Here is a 15,090-nt window from a genome sequence, read left to right on the forward strand (position 1 = left end):
TGTACATTTGTCACAGAATAAAAACAAAACATGCATCCTGTTTGCAATAAGGCACTAAAGTAAATCTGCAAGAAATGTGGCATTTTTTTAAAACTTCATGTCCTGAATACAACGTGTTATGTTTGGGGCAAAACCAACACTGAGTAGCACTCTTCATATTTTCAAGTATAGTGGTAGCTGCATCATGTTATGGGTATGCTCGTCATCAGCAAAGACTAGGGAGTTTTAAAAATAAACAGAATAAAGCTAAGCACAGGAAAAATCCTAGAGGAAGGCCAAATATACACTGGAGCTGATTAAAGACATTGAATGTTCCTGAGTGGCCTAGCTACAGTTGAGACTTAAATCGGCTTAAATCTATGGCAAGACTTGCACATGGCTGTCTAGCAATGATCAACAACCAACTTGACAGAGTTTGAAGAATAATGTGCAAATATTGTACAATCCAGGCGTGCAAAGGTCTTAGAGACTTACAACTGTAATCGCTGCCAAAGGTGATTCTAACATGTATTGACTCAGGAGTCTGAAAACTTTTGTAAATGAGATATTTCTGTATTTGGTTTTCAATACATTTGCAAGTTTTGGGTATTGTTTGATAAATTAATCAAAATGTGGAATAAGTCAAGGGGTATGAATACTTTCTGAAGGCACAGTAAACACAATTTAGTCTTCTCATATTACAACAAACAACTGCAAACATCGAACAGTGGCCGTGTCTGAATACCCATAGTAATTAGCGAGTCGTAATGGCTCATAGGCTCCTGCCCTATCTCCTGTTTCTGTAGCGTGAGGCAGCTTGATGTACAAGTACACACCTTGGACAGGATGCTAGTCTGTTGCTGGGCCTTAACCACAATCGATCTCCTTAATGCTGAGTGCCAAACAGAGATGCATCAGGTCCCATTTTTACAGTCTATGGTATGTCTCGTCCAGGGATTGAACTGCCAACCAATGTGCTCTCAAATTTCAGGTCTGCTGTGGGCAAACGTTAACATTGTGAAAATTCTGTGCAACTTCCGGTGCGCATTTAGTGTGAACACTGAGTCTATCTGCTTTAAGTTACAGTTAACAGTGGTCAAGTAGGCTATTTGATCATAATGTAGACTTATCAGTGTCCTACCATCAAAAACAATGGAGAAAAATGTATCCCATACCATTTTAACATGGAAATAGTGGTTATATCATTCAGCTTACAGTAGCAGCCAACGTGTGGTGTTCAATGTAGGCCTACATTCCAAACATGCAGGGCTTGATATGTTTATCCACTTGTCCTTCAAGGAGGTGGCTGAAAATGTTTAGTTTGATTCAAGAAACCACATCATTATACAATCATTACAGAGAATCGGACAAATTATGTTACCCTCTGCCTATTGGCTACAGCTTATTCAAGCCTGTCTCAAAATACAACACTGCCCATTTAAGACAAAAAAAAGGCTCTTTACCTAACTCACTTTTCAAAGATGGCTAGAAATGCACTTGTAGGAAGCAATCACTCCCCTATTGCTGATTACACATGACCTATAAAACTGGGCTAATAACTCACTAACTAGCAAAGGATATGAACAAATGTAGCTCTTGCTTTGATCTCAAAACAAGCGCATCTACTCATGACCGCTCATGCTGTAAACACAGTCCTGTTCAAAGTGAATGGTACAGATATATATGGCAATGGTCTATTTGCATATAGGCCTACTACAGCTCTGATTGGTTATGCCGCACCGGTCTGTGTAGAGTATGGGCATGAGTCGTGCATGTCAATGTGAAAGAATCCTACTCTGATGTGTTCTGCCTACAACAAAATCTCTTGCAGATAGTTTGCATAGTTTGAATTGAAAGTGGCTAATATTGCGTTGATTCAAACACATTTCCAACAGTAAACGTTCATAGTGTTAACGGGGAAAACTCTAGAAAGTTGAGTGAAGTTCAATCTAGTGCTTCTCTAACCCCCGTGCCACTGAGTTGATAAACAAATACCCACACTTGTGTTTTAGAGTATGTGAAATTTAAAAAAGCAAGTATACTTTAAATCTAGTAGAATCAGAGTTAGAGGCAAATCGAGAGGGTTTACTCTCCAAAATCTGTCCACGTAAATAAGACTGTTAAGTGAGGAATTGTTGTATGGTGGTCAATGAGAGTAAAATTTGGTCAGCAAAAAATGTAATTGCTAATTTGATCGAATAGAAGTTTTGTAATGGTTAGGCTGTTATGAAAGCACTGATAAGTGGATGAAAGTGGCATTTTGGCAACTTCGGGAAAAAATAATAATATGGAAGTTGTGTTGTGCTTGTTGTTCACGCCCGCATCTGCCCTCTCATTGGCTAGAACGGTCCCACCTGTTCTCGCCTCCTCCAGCTTGCCTTCCATCTTCGAGGACATGTATTTCCATTGTTAGAGCAATCACATGACTATCTTGTCAATATAAAAGAAAATCTTTGGTAGAATTCGCTGCACATTATTGAAGAAGAGAATAGTCTTGACACCCATGCGTGTTCGACAACTGCTGATAATCAAAGGAGTTTGAACAATATACAATGCCTTCGGAAATTATTCAGACCCCTTGACTTTTCACCCAAAAAAATTACGTTACAGCCTTATATTAACATTTATTAAATGAAAAAAATTCAGCAATCTACACACAATAACCCATAATGACAAAGCAAACAGATTTTTTGAAATGTTTGCAAATGTATGACTAATAAAAAAACAAATACCTTATTTACATCAGTATTCAGACCCTTTGTTATGAGACTTGAAATTGAGCTCAGATTCATCCTGTTTCCATTGATCATCCTTGAGATGTTTCTACAACTTGGAGTTTACTTGTGGTAAATTAAATTGATTGGACATGATTTGGAAAGGCACACACCTGTCTATTTTAGGTCCCACAGTTGATAGTACATGTCAGAGCAAAAACCAAGCCATGACGTCGAAGGAATTGTCCATAGAGCTCTGAGACAGGATTGTGTCAAGGCACAGATCTGGGGAAGGGTACCAAAAAATGTCTGCAGCATTGTAGGCCCCCAAATACACAGTGGCCTCCATCATTCTTAAATGGAAGAAGTTTGGAACCATCAAGACTCTTCCTTGAGATGGCCTTCCGGCCAAACTGATTCATCGGTTGAGAAGGGCCTTGGTCAGGGAGGTGTCCAAGAACCCGATGGTCACTGACAGAGCTCCAGAGTTCTTATGTGGAGATGGGAGAATCTTCCAGAAGGACAACCATCTCTGCAGGACTACATCAGTCAGGCCCGCTTGGAATTTGCCAAATGGCACCTAAAGGACTGACCATGAGAAACATGATTCTCTGGTCTGATGAAACCAAGATCGAACTCTTTGGCCTGAATGCCAAGCGTCAGGTCTGGAGGAAACCTGGCACCATCCCTACGGTGAAGCATGGTGGCAGCACCATGCTGCGGGGATGTTTTTCAGCGGCTGAGACTAGTCAGGATCGATGCAAAGATGAACGGAGCAAAGAACAGAGATCTTTGATGAAAACCTTGTCCAGAGCGCTCAGGACCTCCGACTGGGGCAAAGGTTCACCTTCCAAAAGGACAACAACCTTAAGCACACAGCCAAGACAACGCAGAAGTGACTTCGGGACAAGTCTCAATGTCCTTGAGTGGCCCAGCCAGAGCCCAGACTTGAACCCGATCTAACATCTCTGGAGAAACCCGAAAATAGCTGTGCAGCGACGCTCCCCATCCAACCTGACAGAGCTTGAGGAGATCTGCGGAGAAGAATGGGAGAAACTCCCAAAATACAGGTGTGCCACGCTTTTAGTGTCATACCCAAGAAGACTCGATGCTGTAATCGCTGGCAAAAGGTGCTTCAACAAAAGCTCTGAGTAAAGGGTCTGAATACTTATATAAATGTGATATTTCAGTTTTACATGTTTTTTTATATATTGGCAAACATTTCTAAAAACTTGTTTTTGCAATAAAGGTGCTGGTGGGACATTGGTGCGGTTTTCCCTAATGCGGATTCCATCTTTAAAATGCCCTGAAACTACAATGTCATCATGTTTGTGCCAGAATTACAGCAGAGTGCCACTACTAATACATGTCTACCTAATGTAACGAAGCACACAGAGGTGGTGGTTAGGGAGGGACATGTGAATTACAAGACAGGCCTAGAGCATATTTCACTCAAATCCACCAACCTCTAAACTCATAAAACCTGGGACACACAAACACAGCACATATTTGCTTAATGCCGGTTATCCTGGGGCTGATAAAGCTGTCAGCAGTTTGAGAAGGGTGAAAATTACAGCCTTGTGAAAATAGTTAATCAAATCAGGCTGTGATCAGAGGGAGGTGAGAGTGAACAAAGCCTGGTACCACACAAACTAGGGATGGGCACGGTTATTAGAATATCTGAACGGACTTTAGTATTCCAATACTTTTGTGAGGATTAATCTTTGCAGAAAAAATGTTTAGGCCCATTTTAACACTGAAAAGGCTTTATCTAAATAAAAATATCCATGTTACATTGTTACATACAAGGATATACCATTTCAAATGATTCATTTATTAAAATCAAAGCGGCAAGGAGACTCTAGGTGTAACAAGTGGAGTGAGTTCCCTAACGCAATGCAAGATGGAATAAAATTGCAGAAACATTAGCAAAAGGAAAAGGAGTAGGCTCAACCAACAGGTAGGCTGTTTAATCTGAATGGGGTTGAGGAGAGAGTGAATCATGTGGCCTCAATTAGCCTAGCTACACCCCACCGGGTGCACGTTGTCTTTTTACCCTAGCACTACACGGCTGATTTAAAATAATAAAAGCTTGATGACGAGTTGGCTATTTGAATCAGCTGTGTAGTGCTAGGGTGGGGGACAGGACAGTTTGGAAAACCCTTGATTAGAGGACAGAGTGTCTAGCACACAAACAGAAAGGCTAATCAACAGCCTCTGTGTCATGTGCCACAGTCACCCAGCACCAGCAGACAACACAAACAGAAGCTTTATACTCTGTTTACTGAGGTGGAGCACTGCTCTCAGATCAGCTTAATGACGAGCCAGAACCAGCCTGTGACTGCAGGTCGGAAAAATCTCCCCAAACCTAAATAGCTGATTCAGAGAATATATCAGAGAGAAAATATAGAAGAATGAGAAGTTGCTTTAAAATATTCTCTCCCTCAGGAAGGTTCTTCATTCAAAGAAGCTGAGGGGAGATGTCATTTGAGCTGGAAACACCGCTCCCCCTCTTTCCTCCGCTATCCCTCTCTTTCCTCCCCTTTCCCCCTCTTTTCTCCCCCTCCCCTCAGCTGCCACGACCAGGAAACAGACAACCAGACAGTGTTGGTTTCACAGCTCCCACTAAACCACAGGGAACATACTTGTCACAGAGACAGAGAAGGAAACGGAGATAAAATGGTGTGTGAGATAGAAAAAAAGAGAGAAAGAGCAGACGATCCAATCCCACGACCTGTCAATCCCAAACTGTCATTAGCAGGCTCTCTTTGGTCTCTGGTGACTGGCCCAGGCAAACAGTGCAGACCTGACAGAGTGGAACCAGAGCAGAGGCAGACCCACTCCAGTGCCCTGGCCTCATCAACTCTGTGGCCTCCGTGTGAGCTGGGCTCCTATTTCCTTCTGTGGTGATCATGGTCTCACCATAAGGGTTCAGGAGGCTGTTTGTTTCGGTCAGGGTTGTATTTGTGAAAAAACTGCCCCGTAAACACACAAAAATGGCAACTGTCCACTGGCCTGACCACAGCAAGGCGTGGGCCATCTGAACTCCTCTGAACCCTCAGAGCCACAGAAACAACAATGAGGCGGAGCGGACTGAGGCACGGAGCCGTGTCAGACTACTTCACCATGCAGAGCAGTGGCAGCTCAGCTAAACCAGGGATTACTGCAGCTACCTGGGTTAGAATTGGCTAATTTTCCATGGAAACTGAATCCATCAGTCTGCAGATGAGATCAGAATGTGATGAGGTCAGGCACTCCTCTCCATGCCTGCACATGGCTCGTTGAGAGACAGGGTCCTTTTCCATGACTGCATGGCAAAGCCTGAGGAACCACACACATACTCGGTCCACCTCCAGTAAGTGAAATACAGTAGCAGGAATTAAGTAGCAATCATTTTTGCATCACACACACACAGCCTGGACAAGAGACAACCCACAGAGAATTTACCCATAAACCTCATTCCCATTTTTCCCTTACCCAGCCCTCATTCAAAGCCCAGTTAAAGCAGTTTCTCCCTTCCTCCATTAATCTCCCTTTGTCTTGCTGTACCCTTTCTCCAGCACATATTCACTCAGTACAGAAGATATTGGTTGCCATTATACCAGTCATCATAAACTGCTCGTCTCAGTTGGTTACAAGTTTATGATCATATCAGATTAGTGAACAAACAAGACTCTCGGTCCGTCTCTGCCACCTCACCTGATCCATACTGCACACACCTGGCCACGGAAACAGATCTGATGAATAACCATTTGTAAAGTCGCCATTTACTTTAACAATAATGTGCTCAAAATACACACACCTGTATATTATTTTGTATGGATTTCTGAAACCAATAGAAATAAATTCTGAAAGGACTGCCCAATTGTCCTAAAATTAAACCTCAGTTAAACTTCAGGAAGCCAGGTCCTCAGGTCTCAATGCAAAGAGAAACAAGAAACATGGATGAGTTTGTGTTAAGAGAAGTACACGGAAATTGATAAGGAAGAAAAAAAGTATGAAAAAATGACAGGTATTCAGAGGAGTAGACCTAGGTATGTTAGAGTGGAAGAACTAGAATATGTCATTTACCTTCTTGGCTCTGCTGCCTGTCTGTCACCCTCTCTCACTCTCGTAGTCAGGACGTCCTATACCCTGCCTCAACTCTCAGTCACCACACACACACACACACACACACACACACACACACACACACTCACCAACAGGCCACTCCCTCCACTTCCCCTCCCTTTCTGTCACCACAGGGCTCCTTCTCAGACCCTCCCTCCCTCCTTCCTTGTCTATATTCAATTCGAGGTGCTTTATTGGCATGGGAAACATATGTTAACATTGCGAAAGCAAGTGAAGTAGATAATATACTAAAGTGAAATAAACAATAAAAATGAATAAACATTACACTCACAGAAATTACAAAAGAACGAAGACATTTCAAATGTCATATTACGTATATATACAGTGTTGTAACGATGTGCAAATGGTTGAAGTACAAAGGGGAAAATAAATAACAAATATGGGTTGTATTTACAGTGGTGTTTGTTCTTCACTGGTTGCACATTTCTTGTGGCAACAGGTCACAAATCTTGCTGCTGTGATGGCACACTGTGGAATTTCACCCAGTAGATATGGGAGTTTATCAAAATCGGGTTTGTTATCAAATTCTGTGGATCTGTGTAATCTGAGGGAAATATGTCTCTCTAATATGGTCTTACATTTGGGAGGAGGTTCAGTTTCCACCTCATTTTGTTAGCAGTGTGCACATAGCCTGTCTTCTCTTGAGAGCCAGGTCTGCCTACAGCGACCTTTCTCGATAGCAAGGCTATGCTCACTGAGTCTGAACATAGTCAAAGCTTTCCTTAATTTTGTGTCAGTCACAGTGGTCAGGTATTCTGCCACTGTGTACTCTCTGTATAGGGCCTAATAGCATTCTAGTTTGCTCTATTGTTTTGTTAATTACTTGACACATTGGAAATAATAAGCTTTCTGTTTTCTCATGATTTGGTTGGGTCTAATTGGGTTTCTGTACTGAGGCCCTGTTTGTGTTTATGAAAAGAGCCCCAGGACCAGCTGGCTTAGGGGACTCTTCTCCAGGTTTATCTCTCTGTAGGTGATAGCTTTGTTATGGAAGGTTTGGGAATCACTTCCATTTAGGTGGTTGTAGATTTTAGCGGCTCTTTTCTGGATTTTGATCATTAGCGGGTATTGGACTAATTCTGCTCTGCATGCATTATTTGGTGTTATACGTTGTACACAGAGGATATGTTTGCAGAATTTTTGCAGAAATAGCTAAATGTATTTAAAATCGACAATTCTGTGAACTGTCTTGTGCAAATTTTTAATTGAAACAATACCGGTTAGCAAAGGTGTCCTCTACCTAGAGATGACGTGCAGGAGCTTGCAGGGATTTGTAGTCTTGCATGATTTCTACTTTGATGTGAATGATCATTTTAGAATCAGAGTAAATCGAGGCGAATATATTGATAAGTCACTTTGTCTGAGAGAGAATAACATGGTAATCAAAACGTCACGGCAAGGTAAACCTACACGAAACACAGCCCTTATTTTAAGTGCATCTAAAATTACCTATGAGAAAAATGAATAGTGGAATACTGATTGGAACCATTTCCCTGTTTGACCGCTAGGTTTTATGGGTATTATGAAACCTTCACTTTGGGGCTCTATGCAAGTTAGCAGGTCGCCTTGGTTGAAAATTTACATTTGACACACTTTTTCTTTGTTTCTACCAAATTATGCTCCATTGTTTTTGCAAGTACAGAGTTACTTCAGACTGAATAGAAATTTAGAATTTAACCGCTGCAGTTAGAATTCAGACTACATTAAACAAATACATATTATTTTTGTCCCACAAAAGTTATTTCTTCAAGCCAAAATTCCTTCACCCATACAGTAATTACAGTTTAGAGCTGCAACGTGTACAAAATGCAATCCTTACTGGCCAGAAGGAAACTTTTACCTCAGCCATCCCCTCTCAATTTAAGCACGTTCATTATAAACATAGTAATCAATAACCACTAGCAGGCCCACTGGTGTCTGGCGAAAAAAACAGAGCATGCAGCAACAGCTATGATAAATACACAAAAACTCCCACCACAGTTGGACATGTGTATACCTATTTCTCATTTGAATGTAAGATAGAAGAGATATACTCCAATGATTTGACATGCACGTAGTATGGTGAATCCAGATGAAAGCTATGATCCCTTATTGATGTCACTTGTTAAATCCACTGTAGATTAAGGGGAGGAGCCAGGTTAAAGAAGGATTTATAAGCCTTGAGACAATTGAGAATGTTTGCCATTCAGAGGGTGAATGGGCAAGACAAAATATTTAAGTGCCTTTGAACAGGGTATGGTAGTAGGTGCCAGGCGCACTGGTGTGCGTGTGTCAAGAACTGCAAAGCTGCTGGGTTTCTCACGCTCAACAGTTTCCCGTGTGTATTAAGAATGTTCCACCACCCAAAGGACTTCCAGACCACTTGACCCAACTGTGAGAAGCATTGGAGTCAACATGGGCCAGCATCCCTGTGGAATGCTTTTGACACCTTGGATAGTCTATGCCCTGATTAATTGAGGCTATTCTGAGGGCAAAAGAGGGTGCAACTCAATATTAGGAAGGTGTTCCTAATGTTTTGTGCACTCGGTATATGTGTCAGCAGCTGCTTGCTAGACTCAGTTGTCTGTAGTTGGCTGCCATAGACCTCTACTCCCTGTGTGTGTGCACACGTGTCTCAACTATAGGCCATTATCTGGGGCCTCCATCTGCCCCAGGACAATCAAGCGTAGCTCAAAGAGATCCGCTCCTGTGATGTGTGGAAGGAGCCCTGCTGCTGGTGGCTGCGGTTGTTGTTGTTGGCCACGGCCCCATTACAGAGGGAGCAGACTGACTGAAGACAGACTGCTGGAGCACAGCTGGTGGGCTGGTGGTGTCCGTCTGCCCCCATTACCTCACCCTCTCCTCTTCACCCCACCTGTAGCCCCAGGTGGAGGGGGCAGAACAGCCCATCCACCTGAGAGGAAGCAGGCAGTGTGCCCCACAACCCCAAAAATGCTATTGCTACTTCCTGTCTAGAACCTCAGTTGAAGATACCCAGGTAAGCATAAGCTATTAATTTCATGAGGAAGCTTTTCAGATTCATAGTACCAGCGCCATTGCTAACTAGCATCGCTGGTCCCATTGTTCAGAATTCTTCCTAATTTACTTAAGTTATGGGATATTACAATCCTTTTTCTATTTTACCCCCTTTTCGTGGTATCCAATTGTTAGTAGTTACTATCTTGTCTCATCGCTACAACTCCCGTACGGGCTCAGGAGAGACGAAGGTCGAAAGCAATGCTTCCTCCGAAACACAACCCAACCAAGCCGCACTGCTTCTTAACACAGCGCGCATCCAACCCGGAAGCCAGCCGCACCAATGTGTTGGAGGAAACACCGTGCACCTGGCGACCTGGTTAGCGTGCACTGTGCCTGGGCCCGCCACAGGAGCCACTAGTGCGCGAGTCACTAGTATACACAGGAGTCGCTAGTACACACTGAGCTCAGACATTGGCTCAAATATACAATGCATATGGGACACACTGGTCACTTTAATAATAGGAACACTAGTCACTTTAATAATGTTTAAATACTTTGCATTACTCATCTCATATGTATATACTGTATTCTATCCTATTCTACTGTATCTTAGTCTATGCTGCTCTAACAATGCTCTTCCAAATATTTATATATTCTTAATTCCATTCCTTTACCTTAGATTGTGTGTATTGTTAGATATAACTGCACTGTTGGAGCTAGAAACACAAGCATTTTGCTACACACGCAATAACATTTGCTAAACACATGTATGTGACAAATAAAATTGTATTTGATCAACTACAGACACAGTCAAGAACAAGAACAGGCACATACATAGTATTGCATACAACCTTTATAGAAGGTGCCAGCCACTAATTCTCATCTGCTAGATGTGTGGGCTGAACTATTCCCTCCAGCCTCTTACAATTGCATAGTTTAACACAATACTAAAGTCAGTATTTGGTGCCAACATCTATGACAAACAAAACCAGATTAAGGAAATACAGTTTACGAAGAAACAAAAGGTGACCTAAGCCATTAACTGACCCAAAAGCAACCAAGACAGGACTTCTAATTAAGATCACTTTATTGGTCAAATGCCCACAAGGTCCAACCGAAATTTGACTTCCGCTCTTAACCAAACACCTCCGAAAGACATATACAGTTTTTTTAACGGAGAAGTGCAGGAGGGCTGCCACACTGGGATGGGGGAGCTGTTGTGGGGGGTTAAGTGCCTTGCTCAATGGCATCTAGTATTTGATAGCAGCAAAAACCCTCCGGTTGCCTGCTCACTTCCTGACAGATCTTTCCCACTGGACCCAGGATTCGAACCGGCAACCCTTCGTTGCTGGCTCGCCTATCTTACCGATAGATTACCTGCCGCCGCAGGTACTAGAGCGGTAAGCATTGTTCTGTCATAGTAACTCCGGCTGAGCATGTAGCCTAACCCCCATCACCAACCCAATTTCTACAGGAATGACAGCATACAATAAGAACAAACTGTTTCCCCAATAGGGATGCTGTCTTTTGTGCAGACAAACTGATCAAGCAACAATAAGATTAGCATCTGGCCCCAGGCGAGCTGCTCTTAGAGACTATGTTGTTGTTTAACAGAGATGTCTCTAAGCATTATCAACACATTAAGCTCATCAGGCAACCTGCAATGCTTTCACAGGATAAAATATAGGATTTCATCTTGAAGTATTACGGTTGTGAATGCAGTAGTTCACTTCACTGACCACAAGGGGGGCTCTCCTGACCACATTTTTAAAGGGCTTCTGAAAGAAGAGAGAAAGCAAGAGAGGAGGAGGAGGTTGAATGGGAGAGAGACTACATTGCTTTTCTCTTCCATTCTCCGACACAGCCAGAAACAGACGAACACACACACAGCTCTGGTTGCCACACATAATCAAACTTTTTAATTTCCCTTCAGTGTGACTGACATAGTGTGTGGAGAGTGACAGCCCGGGTAAATAGTAGTGTGTAAAATGACAGGCCTGGCTCGCAGGGAGTTGATATGACCAAGGAATTACTGTCTTCACTAAACACCAGAGCACATTTCCTCTCTGTCTCTGTGTCTACAAGGCCAGAAATGAATGGGGTTTAAAGAATGAAAATACATTCCTTGTGTCGCTATACTTTTCATACATTCCTTGTGTCGCTATACATTCCCTCGCTATACTTTTCTTCTCCCCACCTCCCTCGCTGTACTTTCACTGCTCCCCCATCTCCCTCGCTGTACTTTTACTACTCCCCCACCTCCCTCGCTGTACTTTTACTGCTCCCCCACTTCCCTCGCTGTACTTTACTGCTCCCCCACTTCCCTCGCTGTACTTTACTGCTCCCCCACTTCCCTCGCTGTACTTTACTGCTCCCCCACCTCCCTCGCTGTACTTTACTGCTCCCCCACCTCCCTCGCTGTACTTTGCCTACTCCACCACCTCCCTCACTGTATTTTACTGCTCCCCCAACTCCCTCGCTGTACTTTGCCTTCTCCCCCACCTCCCCTCACTGTACTTTTCCTACTCCCCTACCTCCCCTCACTGTACTTTTCCTACTCCCCCACCTCCCCTCACTGTACATTTCCAGTCTGTCTCTGTGTCTACAAGGCCAGAAATGAATGGGGTTTAAAGAATGAAAATACACTCCTTGTGTCGCTATACATTCCCTCGCTATATTTTTCTTCTCCCCACCTCCCTCGCTGTACTTTTACTGCTCCCCTACCTCCCTCGCTGTACTTTTACTGCTCCCCTACCTCCCTCGCTGTACTTTTACTGCTCCCCCACCTCCCTCGCTGTACTTTTACTGCTCCCCCAACTCCCTCGCTGTACTTTGCCCCCTCACCTCCCTCTCTGTAATCACCCCTGCTCCCCACCTCCCTCGCTGTAATCACCCCTACTCCCCCACCTCCCCTCACTGTACTTTTCCTACTCCCCCACCTCCCCTCACTGTACTTTTCCTACTCCCCCACCTCCCTCACTGTACTCCTACCTCCCTCGCTGTACATTTCCAGCTCCCACACTCCCTCGCTGTACTTTTCCTACTCCCCCAACTCCCTCTCTATAATCACCCCTGCTCCCCCTACTCCCCCTCTGTACTTAAACTGCTCCCCAACCTCCCTCACTGTGCTTTTCCTACTCCCCCATCTCCCTCGCTGTACTTTTCTGCTCCCCCACCTCCCCCGTTGTACTTTACTGCTCCCACCTCCCTCGCTGTACTTTCCCTGCTCCCCCACCTCCCTCGCTGTACTTTCCCTGCTCCCCTACCTCCCTCGCTGTACTTTCCCTGCTCCCCCACCTCCCTCGCTGTACTTTCCCTGCTCCCCCACCTCCCTCGCTGTACTTTTTCTGCTCCCCCACCTCCCTCGCTGTACTTTCCCTGCTCCTCCACCTCCCTCGCTGTACTTTGCCCCCCCAACCACCCTCTCAGTAGTGACACCTGCTCCCCCACTGTACTTTTCCTACTCCCCAAACCTCCCTCTCTGTAATCACCCCTACTCCCCCACTGTAATTTTCCTACTCCCCAACCTCCCTCGCTGTACCTTTCCTAACCCCACCACCTCCCTCGCTGTACTTTTTCTGCTCCCCCACCTCCCTCGCTGTACTTTGCCTACTCCCCAACCTCCCTCGCTGTACTTTGCCTACTCCCCCACCTCCCTCGCTGTACTTTGCCTACTCCCCCACCTCCCTCGCTGTACTTTTACTGCTCCCCCACCTCCCTCGCTGTACTTTCCCTGCTCCCCCACCTCCCTCGCTGTACTTTTCTGCTCCCCCTCCTCCCCTCGCTGTACTTTGCCCCCCCCCACCCCCTCTGTAATCACACCTGCTCCCCCACCTCCCTCGCTGTACTTACTTTCGCTGAAGTTGGAGACTTTTATCTCCCTCACCAACTTCAAACATCAGCTATCTGAGCAGCTAACCGATCGCTGCAGCTGTACATAGTCTATTGGTAAATAGCCCACCCTTTTCACCTACCTCATCCCCATACTGTTTTTATTTATTTACTTTTCTGCTCTTCTGCACACCAATATCTCTACCTGTACATGACCATCTGATCTTTTATCACTCCAGTGTTAATCTGCAAAATTGTAATTATTTGCCTACCTCCTCATGCCTTTTGCACACATTGTATATAGACCCCCCCTTTGTTTTCTACTGTGTTATTGACTTGTTAATTGTTTACTCCATGTGTAACTCTTTGTTGTATGCTCACACTGCTATGCTTTATCTTGGCCAGGTCGCAGTTGCAAATGAGAACTTGTTCTCAACTAGCCTACCTGGTTAAATAAAGGTGAAATAAAAAATAAAAAAATAAAACTTTGCCTACTCCCCCACCTCCCTCGCTGTACTTCACCTGCTCCCCCATCTCCCTCGCTGTACTTTGCCTACTCCCCCCACCTCCCTCGCTGTACTTTTACTGCTCCCTACCTCCCTCGCTGTACTTTACTGCTCCCCCACCTCCCTTGCTGTACTTTCCCTGCTCCCCCACCTCCCTCGCTGTACTTTCCCTGCTCCCCCACCTCCCTCGCTGTACTTTTCTGCTCCCCCCCTCCCTCGCTGTACTTTCCCTGCTCCCCAACCTCCCTCGCTGTACTTTCCCTGCTCCTCCACCTCCCTCGCTGTACTTTACCTTCTCCCCCACCTCCCTCGCTGTACTTTGCCCCCCCACCATCTCTGTAATCACACCTTCTCCCCCAACCTCCCTCGCTGTACTTCACCTAATCCCCCACTTCCCTCGCTGTACTTTGCCTACTCCACCACGTCCCTCGCTGTATTTTACTGCTCCCCAAACTCCTCGCTGTGCTTTGCCCCCCCAACCACCCTCTCAGTAGTGACACCTGCTCCCCCACTGTACTTTTCCTACTCCCCCACCTCCCTCGCTGTACTTTCCCTGCTCCCCCACCTCCCTCGCTGTACTTTTCTGCTCCCCCTCCTCCCTCGCTGTACTTTCCCTGCTCCCCAACCTCCCTCGCTGTACTTTACCTTCTCCCCCACCTCCCTCGCTGTACTTTGCCCCCCCACCATCTCTATAATCACACCTTCTCCCCCCACCTCCCTCGCTGTGCTTTGCCCCCCCAACCACCATCTCAGTAGTGACACCTGCTCCCCCACTGTACTTTTCCTACTCCCCAACCTCCCTCGCTGTACTTTGCCTACTCCCCCCACCTCCCTCGCTGTACTTTTACTGCTCCACACCTCCCTTGCTGTACTTTTCTGCTCCCCCTCCTCCCTCGCTGTACTTTCCCTGCTCCCCCACCTCCCTCGCTGTACTTTGCCCCCCCCACCATCTCTGTAATCACACCTTCTCC

General features: G+C 45.1%; 1 protein-coding gene across 9 annotated transcripts in view; it reads right to left on the reverse strand.

Annotated features, from left to right (window-relative positions):
* Window positions 1–15,090, reverse strand: part of LOC109894910 (smoothelin-like) — a 69,489-nt gene that overhangs the window by 35,941 nt on the left and 18,458 nt on the right. Inside the window, exon 1 of one of the 9 annotated variants that reach the window (XM_031830031.1) lies at window positions 6,765–6,873. The exons of the other annotated variants lie outside the window; for them this stretch is intronic. The gene's annotated coding sequence lies outside the window, so the exon portion shown is untranslated. Of the gene's footprint in view, window positions 1–6,764; window positions 6,874–15,090 lie in introns of those variants that run through there. 9 annotated transcript variants of the gene reach the window in all.

The sequence above is a fragment of the Oncorhynchus kisutch genome, linkage group LG8 (genome assembly GCF_002021735.2).
Source record: "Oncorhynchus kisutch isolate 150728-3 linkage group LG8, Okis_V2, whole genome shotgun sequence".
NCBI lineage: Eukaryota > Metazoa > Chordata > Actinopteri > Salmoniformes > Salmonidae > Oncorhynchus > Oncorhynchus kisutch.